This window comes from Clarias gariepinus, chromosome 6, assembly GCF_024256425.1.
Source record: "Clarias gariepinus isolate MV-2021 ecotype Netherlands chromosome 6, CGAR_prim_01v2, whole genome shotgun sequence".
NCBI classification, from domain to species: domain Eukaryota; kingdom Metazoa; phylum Chordata; class Actinopteri; order Siluriformes; family Clariidae; genus Clarias; species Clarias gariepinus.
The window spans coordinates 27,133,124-27,146,180 of NC_071105.1; the positions used below are offsets into that span (position 1 = coordinate 27,133,124).

At 35.5% G+C, this 13,057-nt stretch overlaps 1 protein-coding gene across 6 annotated transcripts in view; it reads left to right on the forward strand.

The window, feature by feature from the left end:
• chl1b (cell adhesion molecule L1-like b) overlaps positions 1 to 13,057 on the forward strand; it is an 86,226-nt gene that overhangs the window by 16,242 nt on the left and 56,927 nt on the right. For 2 of the 6 annotated variants that reach the window (XM_053499041.1, XM_053499044.1), the window contains exon 1: positions 11,967 to 12,119. The exons of 2 other annotated variants lie outside the window; for them this stretch is intronic. The gene's annotated coding sequence lies outside the window, so the exon portion shown is untranslated. Of the gene's footprint in view, positions 1 to 11,966; positions 12,120 to 13,057 lie in introns of those variants that run through there. 2 more of the 6 variants (XM_053499045.1, XM_053499046.1) reach the window with 1 other exon arrangement.

Sequence of the window (13,057 nt, forward strand, 5' to 3'; positions counted from 1 at the left end):
CATGGCCAAGTAGCTAATTTATATGCCTGAAGTCATAGCCATAGTTACCCATACCCACTGGTTAAATTAGTCAAAGCAACCCTTGCTCACTCATGCATGACATTAACACTTGCCTGCCAAACTCTGTGTTCTAAAAAGTGGAATGCCTCATGCAGTTGTCTGATAGGGCAAATGAAAAATAAATGTGATATCCTTATCTATTTTTCTGTTGTGTAAACAGTTACTATTGTTAGCCTTCACTAGCGGATGCCATGTATTGAGTCTGTTGATCAGTTGCCTAATCAGAAGCTGTGTTCACTACTGGTTGACCAGCAGGAGGATGTGTTTCTGACTGCGCAGTTCCTGAAAAATAGCACACATGTAAGATTAAAATGTTTTATAAGTTGAATTATGATTGATGATATAATGTTATGGTAGCATTGTTTTGTTTTTGTTCAAATATTTAGAGGCAAGCAACAGAAATAAAAAATTGCTCTCACGTTTCCTAATAATACTACTTGACTGTCATAATTGCTACTTACAATGTTTAAACTTAATGTAATAGCAAATGCGTAAGCACATTATTGTTCTTATTAAATTATATCTTATTACTTAGAAATCATTAGGTATCAGACCGATAGGTACACTTCTACTTGCAGATACCTTTACCTGGCATTGTCCCAGAGCACACCATGAACAGAACTTTTTGGAAATCCTAATGCATTTAGGTTTTAATCACAAACCCAAATCCTGAATCCACCTAATCCCCTGTTTTGTTTTTAGGATAACAAAAAATAACATTTGTTTCATTAAGCTTACTGAAAAAACATATACATATTTGAAAAATATAATGAACAGTAAATACATTTAATTGGACAGGAAATGACCATTCTTTCTTTGTGAGCTCATAAACAACAACAGTGTCACATGATTATTGAAGTCCCAATATTAACTACAGTAAACAAAATATTTTTACATTTGAAAGGCAGGGATAAATATTTTATAAAAAGATAGCATAATTTCTGTCATTTAACTAGTACATTTGGCAGAGGTCAGCCCTACCGTATGTATCAAGTTACGTTGGCAAGATGTAGCTTAAAGAGCATTTGCTAATTCGGAGTATGTCACAGGGATATAATTACTTAAAGTTTAAGAATAAACTTTAATATTAGACTGAATGCAATCAAAAAGGAACTCAAGCACAAGAAGGATCACAGAAGCAGTAAGGGTAAACAGAGGAACAGTAAACAGTAAACATCACAGTCTGGCTGAGATAGCACACAGTCTGGATCTCTTCCTGACTGCCTGCAAGAGGGAGAAAAAAAAAGGCTGTGAGCAAATTCCTTTAAAAAACAAATCCTAAGCCACTTCACCACCATCACTGTTGTTTTTCTTTTAGCTTTTGTCTTGGCCTTTCTGTGTCTTAAGGTATAGAGAAAAGCAAAGCAATGATTTGCATTTGCTTTGCGAAGCAGTTATATAATGTGGTGTCTGATCAGTGTCATATTTTGCAAATAAATATATGATTCACAAATGTGTTTTGTCTCCACAAATATTTCCTTAAATTTATTTAGAGACTGATGACCCAGCGTTGCCAAACTACTTGATTTTAATGAACATTCCTTCATTTGTGTGGAGACTTCCATTATGTGATTGGATTCACCAATTAATTGCTTACAAACAACATTTGCTGCAGCCTATCAGTTGTCTCTTACAATTTCAGCCAAAAACATACATTAGCATACACACAGGCACACACACTGTATATCCAATTTTAGTGTTTTTCCCTGCACTATCACACACAGTTCAATTAAATAAAAAAAAACTTTGAATTTACATTCATGCAAATGGCTGATATTGTAGAAGACATCTGACAGGCTGCAGAGAATGTCACTTAAGAAAAAAATGCATTGGTGAATCTAACCATGTCAGGGAAAAGTTTACACACAAAAATGCAGGGATTTCAAAAATTTCAAGCGGTTTAAAATCCAGGACTCTCTAAACAAATGTAAAATAGAAATATTTCTGTGTGCATTGAAGGTTTAATTTGCTTATAAATCTCATAAATTTGTACCTTACACTAAAGGCAACCTGAGCTAATTGGTAGTGGCCATGTAACAATGATGAATGTGAGCAACCTTCATAACTTTTGTAAATTAGCTAACGAAATTTGGTAGTGTGATGGCATCTGTGCTTTTTACCTATATTATGTCTTATTAGAAACTTTATTAACTTTATTGCAAAACAAAATTTGCAGTGTCCATACCCAATAGTTTATCACTATCACTTACATTGGTGTAGTTGTCCAGTTATGTAGGATATTATTAATTATCTGATTACTTCCATAATAACACACATGGGTTCAGCCTGATTTTAGAAGTGGAATGATGGCGTTCCCATCATATCATCTATATATTCTTAGCATTCCAGGTAGCACTCATGTTGCTAGCTTTGGGTCCTGTTTTACCCTTTAGTATTACCTCTACCTTGTCGAAAAATTCATTTAATTCTAATTAATTCATTCATTTTTAGTTGGGAGCATAAATATGCTCTTATTAATAAGAAGGAAATAGTCAGTTCTAAACAGCCCTCAACCCAACCCCCCCAAACCCAGATATTTTTTTTCTTTTGTGCTTCTACCCTAACAACCCCCACCCCTCCACACACACACACACACACACACACACACACACTATTACAATCCTTAAAGTCAACTTTATATTAGATGAACTCAGTAAAACTCAGAGGTCCACCACCAATAAAAAAGTCTTAATTAGCTAAAAGACCTGACATTTGCAACCTGATACTTCCAGGCAGTGTGTTTGTGCATGAGTCTTGTGATTTTTCCCCTCATAATTTTAAGATAAAGCCCTTGTTTCCAGGATACCTTCAGAATGCTGCCAAGCAATGCAGCTGATCAATGAAATGAAAGCGCAAAAGTGAAACTCCTGAAATGCATAGCTTTCTCAGTTCAAGTAAAACACCCACCAAAGAAATCTTGCATTAACTGTCAGACTTCCCATTTTCTGTTCTAAGTTTAATATGAGCAAAATGGAGGATTTGAAAAACCCTCTTTTAATAGAGCCTTTCACAGAGGCACAGGATGACGAACAAGCACTTTCATTCACAGCCTTCCAAAATGCAAATGCCTCTGGCCCTTAACACTTTTTATTGAGGTTCCCATGTCACAATATGGCATAGAGTGCATCAATGCCTGCTTTTGCGTGTACTGCATCAGAGCATCAGAACGCCTTAATGATTTTCAGACAGATAACTAGATAGCGGTGTCTTCTAAAGTAATGTGGAATTTAGGGATGTTCTTCAATTGCTTTAGACCTTTTAGTAATCTTCCACTGTAATTACTGTGAACTTATGCTGTGTAGAATTGCGTAAAAACTTTCCTATTTTGGGGTGAGAGTGATGATATCATCCTCAGTCATTTTTGTATTAAATGTTCTTCTGCTTGTGTCTTACTCTAAAGATGCAGGGTTGGGCATATGCATTAATACTCTTATGCAGTAAAAGGAAGAATGTAAAAACTGTTTTGCTGCCTTAGAAACAATGAGAAGAAAAAAAAAACTATAAGCAACATAGCGTGCAACTGCTTCTTCTCTTAAAACCTTTTCTTTGAACCAGTTAAAATAAGGCGTGTTTTTTAAGGTCACCAAGTTTTTTTCACAGTCCAAATAGAGGTACTTAAACGGGGGCTTTTGTTTTGACTCAAGGCAATTCCTGAAGACGGAACTGAAACACAGGTAGTCAATGAGTCTCCTGCTTTCCACAGTCAGTAGATGCATTGCCTTGCACACAAATGAGAACTAGGCTGTCACAATGTGGAAAGCAAAAGCAATTATGTCCTAATCTGGGCTTTGGAAGTCCATTCTGTTGTTGACGATAAAATGCATACACTTATTTCAATTTTGCCTGTCGAGCTCTACATACCAATGAGCTTACCAAAATTGTCTTCAAACCAATTATATACTGTATGGCAAATCCTGTTTATCAAAGATTGTAAGCGCATGATCATGTTGTGCATGATGTTTCCTAAAAATAGCTTATAGCTTCTTAAAAGCATAAAGGATTTTTATCAACATCCAAGCTGTTGAGAATAACATGTTATACAATATAATACAGTCATTTTGTTTTTTCGACTTGTCAAATAGTTGGCCAGACATGGATGAGTGGATTATTACTTTGCTGGAGCTTGCTACAGGAGGTCCAACTGCTAAATATTAATACAGTATGTGAAACGTAAAAATCCTGTCTGATATTTAGAAAAAACAAAAAATATATTTTTTAAAAAGTACCACAACAGTCATTTAAGTCTTTCGTTCTATGAAGAAAAGGGCTCAAAGCCCATTGTTTTACCATATATGAATTTTCATGAGCACTATCTAGGGACATAACCTACTTTCATTTAAATTGTCTTATTTTCGCTCGTTTCCCCACAGTGCCATGTTACTTGTGAGAGAAAGCATTTTGACATTTTTTTCAATGACTTATTTACAAAGCTCAACTTAAAGGCAGGACGTATAAGATGAGGCTGACAGAACACTCTGGGCAAAAAGGCACTCACTAGACAGAAATTCAACGAACTATTTGAGCATCTTGCGCTCTCTCTCTCCCTGCCTCAAACACACACACAAACACACACACACACACACACACACACACACACACACGTGCATGACACATTTCCTTTACTTCTTTTGTATTCAAATGGGTTTCTATAGTGGAATATTACTCATGTATTGCTGCATGACTTGAAGAGATTTTCTGAAACCCTCTTTACCTTCTCTTTGATCTTTTTGTCAGAAGTACACAATGCTTTCTTGTATTTAAACTAGGCTGATTGCTCAGCTGTACACAGTGAATAGATGAGAGCAGAGTTAAACAAAAGAAAGGTTAATCTTCATCTGTTTCTCTGGCATTCACATAAAAGAGCCTGTAAAAATGTTAAATCACTGTAGACATATCATGTAATGTAAAAGCTTAATTATAAACACATCATTTAAACATTAATAAAAATGTTATTATTATAAATAACATACATAATAGTCATATATCTATAATATTTTTTGTCCAAGAAAACCCTACTAAAATAATTTAACACATAATTGTTTAAAGATCCCCCAATAGAGAAACTCAAGGGATCAAGGGATGCCACAGAGCACAGAATAAATAGAAGTGTACAATAAAGGAGATAAGTCTCTGATCTCTGTAGTCTGAGTCATCACAATCTTCTGAGAGTGTTGTGAATATTGGATAGGTATGCACGCTAACAGTAGCCCTGCTAGACTCTTTAGTATTACAGGTCAGAAAACGTTTTGGCTGACGTCATAGCTCGAAAATGGTAGTAGCAGACTGTGTGGCAGCCCTGAGTAATAATAAAAATGTTTGGACTTTTTGGATATTTCTATATGCAGAATTTATTTTTTATATAATTTTTAGCATAGTAATGTCCATTAGATGTGAAGTGTTCAAATAGATTTATGTCTTATATGGTTATGTTTGAAAGCTAGGTGACTTAAGGTAGAGAGAACTATGATTTTATTATCAACTGTTTATTGTCAAGTTTTATTTTAAGTAATAACCCATTATAAAAATACTCATATTATTTAAATGTGGTTATATTAAAAAGCCAATTCTGATAATGTTCGCATTTGTGGAATACATTTCAGTTTATAAAAAGTTATTACCGTTATCCACCCTTGCCAGTCCCAAAATGGCAATATATTCTGACATGAATTGACAACAGGCATCAACTAAACAATAACATAAAAATTTAGCCATTTAGAAATGAAAAAGCTGTCAGTCATCCATGCCAAGCATAAAATCTATTGTCAGTTGAATTACACAGTATGTGATGTGTCTTTTATGAGCAGCTCTAACTCACAAAGAACATGGCAGGAGTAAGCTACAGCTGACAGACAAATTGAAGTGTCAAAAGAATAAAATTCAACAAATTCATCAATTTGTTGAATTTCATCCTGTACTGTATAAAAGAAATTCTTGGGCTTTGTAATGCCCCATAATTTTTTTTAGGAGTATAAAAATATAAGTTTCATTATGATGTGTAATATCAGGTTCAAAAGTCTTAGACCACACTAAAAAATTTTGGAATTTATTTCCATACAAAACTTGAAAATAAATGATAAAGTTTTTAAAGAATTTATAAATTGTTTACCATTCAATTGCGTAAATATGTAATATTGATGATACTGCAACATTTCTAGGTCTATTTAAATGTATTTATGTAAATATAGTGTTAGTATGTCAGTGTTATTGAGTCTATAACCACATTTTCAAAACAAAATATTAATGGAGGTATGAATTATAGTCACAAAATGTTAGTCAAAAATATAAGTGAATTTCTAAATTTTTATCAGGGGCAAAGTAACAGATGGATTATAAAACTGCAAGACTGCTCAGCATAAGTCTAAGAGAACATTAATTAACACCCACACAATTAGATTAGCAGGGTGTTTCCTTTAAGCTAATGTTTCTTAATTCTGCGCCTGGAGTGACTCCGGCCTGTACATTTAGTTGTTTTCCCTGTTTCCACCTTAACTGATTCAACTCATAAGCTAAAGAACAACTCGTAAAGATTTAATGCATTAGAGAAGACAAAACATTAACATGAGCAAGGTTGTGGTTCTCAGAAGATTGAGCAACATTGCTGCAAGGAAATTGCTTATATTATTGGGCTATTGGGTTCAAAGTCACCAGATGTGCACTGGAGGTGCTGCTTTACAATAGATCAAAATACCGTAGGGGGCACAGCAATGTAAAACGAGAGCCTTTTTAGTTATAAACAGTGTGTCAGAACAAAAAAAAGTATACTAGAATTAACTGAACTACAGACAACTATAAACTTCATACTTCAAAGTTCATTTGCACTACAAGTAATGTTCCTTAGATCACAGCAGTCCACTACACAAATTAGAATTTGCCTTAAAACATTCAATGGGTATTTATTGCTACCCATTACTTCCTCCAGCTTAAACGTACCTAATAATATTACCTATAGAGACTTTTCGAACTGAGAGCTTCAGGGAAAATCATGTATGATTTAAGTAATTATCCAGTGCAATCAATTGTGCAAAGCAAGCAGGAACATTTACATAATAATGCAATTTCCCAGCACACCTTAGACAGTTTTGCCTACAGGCCCCAAGACCTGGTATCTACTAATTATTTATATTGTTTTTAAAAATAGCATACTTTTATATAAGTAAGTGTTAAGCCAATTTAACCATTTGTTGGTTTTTATTTTTGTGTCAAATTTTCTACATTTTATTTTGTGTATGTATGTGATCAAATAAAAATTTTATTAATTTGCATTTAAGAGCACTGTGAGATGACCCAACTATATGAATGGGTCATCATTCCTATAGTTGTCCTGCATTTTCAAAATCAGCTAAAGAATTTTGAATTTTGTTTTATTCCTGAACGATAACTCATATCTACGGATAAACAGACAGACAGACACACACACACACACAATTTATCATTTACAATTCAGAAGAAATATCACACAGTATTCTGTAGCTTTGTGTGATTGTGGCCTGAATGTATTGAATTCAAACACACCTGATAGGTTTTTTCTCTTTCTAGTTTATAGGATTTTACTTTTGTTTAAAGGAACTCATTAGAAAAGTTAATCCTTGGTGCAATTTTCCGCTGTTGGATTAGCTGTGTATTGTAACATCACAATCTATCTCCGAATGCTGCTTAGTCCTAAGGCTCATCTCTCCTTAAAAGGCATCAGCTTGATGCTGAGGCCTTATCTTTGGAGGCTAACCAGAATTAGTCTGGGCTTATCTCATTAAAGTGTCAGGAGGAAAAAAGGCTCGGATATGGATGCTTCCAAGAAACATTAATCTCACTTGTTGTAAATCTGATTTTGCAGCACAGGAGGCGTTTGTTTGGCGGCAGACTTTCCGCTTGTAGCCCACTGCAATGGACTTCCTCTGCTGGCAGGTGGGAAGATAATGGTGATGATCCACACAGAGCTTTATGCCTGCAGCTCTGCTGCATTAAATTACTATCGAACCACTGAATTACTTTCATTTTAAACTAGGACACATCTCGTTTTTTTCATTTCAGCTCTTCAAAGTGTAAGCTCTAAAATCATACAGAGCACATTTATATATCTGGTCTGGAGTAAATATGTTGCTATGCATGTTAAATATGTGGATAGTTGTTTTAATGATTTTGTCTCCGTACCCTCATGCTTGTCTAACATTCACAATTGGCTTATGTAAACACTTAAAATACCCCTGGGCTCCAGACCTTTGACTTTGTTAGGCATGAACACTGAGGGAAATAGCTCATCGATTTCTGGGGTAACATAATTAAAATGGGTTCAATAGGACTCTTCATTTAAAACCTGTCAACAACAACAGTTCCGTAAGTGTAGTAAAAGCCTGTCTCCTACTGTTATTATAATAATTATAATTAATAATAATAATAATAATAATAATTATTATTATTATTATTATTATTACTTTTATTCCATATTTGTCATGACAGCATGTTTGTCTTTAAAGTTGTATTGCAGTCATTGTAAGTGAACCTAACATTTGGTGCTAGCTGCTTTATCATGGCAAGTGTTGTGTGTTTGCCTGAGACCTTTGGCGAGAATGCCAATCAGGAAAGCTGATCATATAATGCTTGTTGCCATAATCACAGGGAGTGCCATCTGCGATCAAGTCTGCCAGTGAAAAGTCTGAAAAAGGCAGAGGAGAGGAAATCACTCAATTGGATTGCAGTCCTGCAAACCATATTACTCACAAACTCACAGACACACACACACCCCAACTGCAAATGTCTCTTGTAATTGTTGCTCTGCAATTTAACATGTTTAAGATTTCACTAACCTGTGTACAGAGTAGAGTTTTTGCAATGGAAAAGTGTGGCTTCAAGCATGCAACAGATCTCCCTTTCCATGCTTGACTACACTGTGAAATGAATACCTCATGTAATGCATGTTGTACTCACCTATAAACCAAGGTCTGGAATCAATTTAGAGTTGTTAATATGTCAAGGCTAATGGGGAACTGCAAATAAACATGTAGTCATGCTACTTTGTCTGGAGAGGCATATGGTGTTATAGTTCATAAATAACTGACATCAGATATCTAGCCATTATTTTAGGCATATGTGGGTTCAAAGGAGCTGCTGAAAAATAAAAAGCTTTGAATCTGAGTAAAAACACCTGCGAAATTAGTCTTGTCCTAAACAAATTAAATTCAACTGAAAACAATCTTTAAACTTGTTTGTCATCATTTATGATGACCACATGCCCATAATTTATTAAGGTCTGAAATGTCTATATTAATAAGGTTAATATAAGGTTTCTAAGCAATTCTCTTGAATCCTTAAATCTTAAACTATTTTTTGTAGCGATACAGCATATTAACATCTGCATCTGATGTTGGTTGAATATTTATGTAGGTTTTGTTTTATATACAGTATATATTTAAAAATAGAGCACCAGAATCTTCTTTCATTACTCTGACAGTGAATATACCTTTGGGAGGTGCCAAGTTTTCTTAAACACTTCCAGAACAAAGAGCAAAAAAAAAAAAAATTATTCCTTTAAAACTGAGCTGTAGATCACTAATGCACATGTTGTGAATTCAGGTAAAAACATTCTCTGTTGGTTTTATGTTGCTCACCTTGTCATGCCAGTGACCCCTTATATTCCTTAAGCTACTTTTTATTCCTCAGTCTACTTTATATACATGTCCTGGGAGATGCCAAATCATAGATCACCAAAGATCGAGGTAAGCACATGGTCCAGGTTATTAGTGTTGCCTGAAGGTTACACTGAGGTTATGTCCTGTAGCGGAGAACACCTGTGCTCCCCATGCACCGCATTTGGCTTGGCAAATGAGGTGATTAGTTAGTTTTTGCAGATAGTGCAGGTAGTTTTTTTTTTATGCTTCTGCAGTGCCCTGACTCAAAATGCTGTTTTGAATGGTAGTTAGATAATGTTTGTCTGGGATTATAATTTATAAATGTAGGCCATTATTTAAGACAAGTTAAGTAGAAAAATACTATTAATGAGGGATTAGAGCTAAAAACAAATGATGCACATAATATGTGTCAGAGTTGTTTTGATCTGTGAATGCTAGATCAGATGACCCTGGAAGAACCCTGAAATGCATGGTGGCTTACTGTGAACCATGGAGAAGAGGGACACAAAGACACAGAGATGGTGAGAGAGAAACGGAGGGAGGGGAGGTTATCCTCTAGGCAGTACCAAGAACAATGACAGGTTTGTTCAGCCTGGCTGAACTCCGGAAAGCTGGCAGCTTTGTCCATCCTTTCCACAGTTTTATTCCTTCCCTCTGTCACTGCCCTCTGCTGCTTACCTCTATAAGTGCTTGAGCAAAGTTCATAAGGCTTCCCTCTGTTTGTGCTGCCCATAATGGCAGCCCCATCTTGCTGCCACTTTAAGGTAATGCCAAGGGACCTGCATTGACACAGCAATGAGTGTCCTCAGTGTCTAATTTTGGCAGTATGCTCTCACAATTAATCAAGCTCTCTGTCAATTGAAGCACACTGACGTTTTAGAGTGGTGAATATTTCAAGATGAAACTTGTTTGCTTGTTTTTGTTATTTGTTAAATAATGACGAATGATGACTAATCACAGTTCGGCTGCTTTCTCAATCTAGTGTATGATTTATTTGCAGTGATTGCGGTACCTTTATTGTCTTACATTTGCCCTAACAGCTGTTGCTCAAGTTCACACAGGAATGATCATTCTGGTTCTTTAGAATTGGGCTTCAGTGATTTATTGCTTTCATTAATATCTGAGGTTGAGGCATTTATGAAAATATGAAGCAAAATGTTGTAATACAGAAATATATAAAGACCAGTTTGGCTTTGATGTAGATAATTAAGATAATTACCAACAGTCAGAGATGGTAAAGTTAATGAAATGCTAAAAAGGCAAGCTCACAAGTATGTTCATAATTCATTTCTTATGGATTTTTTTGCTGGTGTATGTAAATTTAATGGTATTCCAACTAAATTATGGTACTTTTCCCTCTTAGGATAATACATCTTACAGCAAGTAAAAATAAAAGTATATAACAATAAAAGCATGAAAACACTAAGGAAGGTTGACGCATCATTTGAATGTAGGCTTTTGTAAAATCTCTTCTTCATTTTTCAAGAACCTTTTTTGTGCCTTGAAGTTGTTTCTGTCTCACAGTGACCCATATCAGTAAAATTCAAGCATAACCCCCATTACCCTTCCCCCTTTTCCAATTTTCCTCTTCCCTCTTGCCTGTTAAACTGTAAGTTATACACCCCATTCCACATCATATATCATCTTGATTTCTCTCTCTCCCCCCTGCTACCCAACAAAATGAGAGAGGACTAAATTGTTTCCCCAGTTTGCTGGTGAGGGATTGTTTTAGCTCACCTATGGCTATGTTGTAAGTTAAATAAAAATCACATGCTCTTTGTTTCTGGTCACATTATTTATTATGTATTCATTTAATTGGTGGCAATTAGTTGGACATAAGCAGCCACTTGCAACTATTTGTGGGTGTCTTATGGAACCAGAGCGGAGTGTTATATTGTGCTTATTTTATTTTTAATTCTTTGCATGCTCTCTATACAAATATTACTTTTACGAACACTGATTAAATGTTGTAATTGCAATTTGAAACATTGCATTGAGTAATCTATGTGTTTAATGTCTTAGCATAAATTACATTACTATGGAAGTCAGTATACTTTTTATTTAAAATGCATTTAATAAACTGCGTCCCTATTCAAAATTCCTTCACTGGTAACCACCTCTTCTCTCTCTCTCTCTCTCTCTCTCTCTTTCTCCTTCCACCCTCCACCCCTACCCACCCAGTGCAGTGAATAGCTCTCAGATCAGGCTTTGTGCAGCGTGATTGTCACTCACTTAATGAGCTCCTTTGCTCAGGGAGAGGCTCTGGCAGCTTACGGTTTCTCTGTGCCTCCCATCTTGTGGCCGCCTACAGAGCACTTTGTCAGTTCCTCGTATCACGCATTCTTGTCTGCATTCTGTTTTCAGTCTGTTGTAATGTGTATCAGAGGAAGGGGTTAGCCAGAGACAGAAGGAAAGAAGAGAATGGAGCAAGGACTTGTGAGTAGAGAGACTTCTGTTTGGTGTGTTTTGGCTGTGCTTGTTACAAGTGCATCAGGTAGAGGATTACAGTGGCAGAGCAAGTCTTTCGGGTTTCTGCACATGTGTTTTGAGTGGTAGGTTAGGAAGCAACATGGGACTTAAGAAATGGGGGATAAAAAGATTTAAGGATGTAAATTTTTATTGGTTTTATTTATTTAAATATTTTTTGCCATTTAAGAACATACAAGAAATACATCTGAATTTGGTTCATTACTGACTTATTTTTCCATTATATACTGTGTATCTCCGTGGCTCTGCAAGAACGCATTTTTCATACGCATCAGTTTGAATTTGTTGCTTTTGTGCAAAAATGAGTAAATATTTATCTCCTGCTGGTTTTATGGTGACCGCTGTTGGAAAGCTTCCTGTAAAGCTGGACTTTTTCAGATAGTCAATTGTAAAAGAAGAGATAGAGGATATACAATAAGCTTATGCAAGCACTGGAATGATGAACAAGCACAGAACATTTTTACTATGACTGCCAAATCTTTAAACAGCCTGTCATGAAGAGTTTGTCCAGATTATAGCAGGAAGTTCATGTTCATTCAGCATAGCACTTATGAATCACAGAACCTAAATCTCAGTGGACAATATATTCAATTATGAAAACAGAGCCATAGACAAAAACAAATAAGAGCTATCTTTACCCATTGCTCCTTCGTATCACTCCTATTCTCCACAGTACTGGGAAATCAAAATCTCACTTTCTGGTCCAGAAATCAATTTGGCTTCAGGTTCTAATATATGGGGATCTAGAATGCAATTATAATCTATCTTTTCCAACGGTTACTAGTTGCCTTCCAGGAGATTACTAACATCTGTCAGATGTTGTGAGTGAATGTGGTGAGGGCCTTCGCGTTTCTGTCGCTACCAAAGAGTCTCTCCTGTGAAATTAC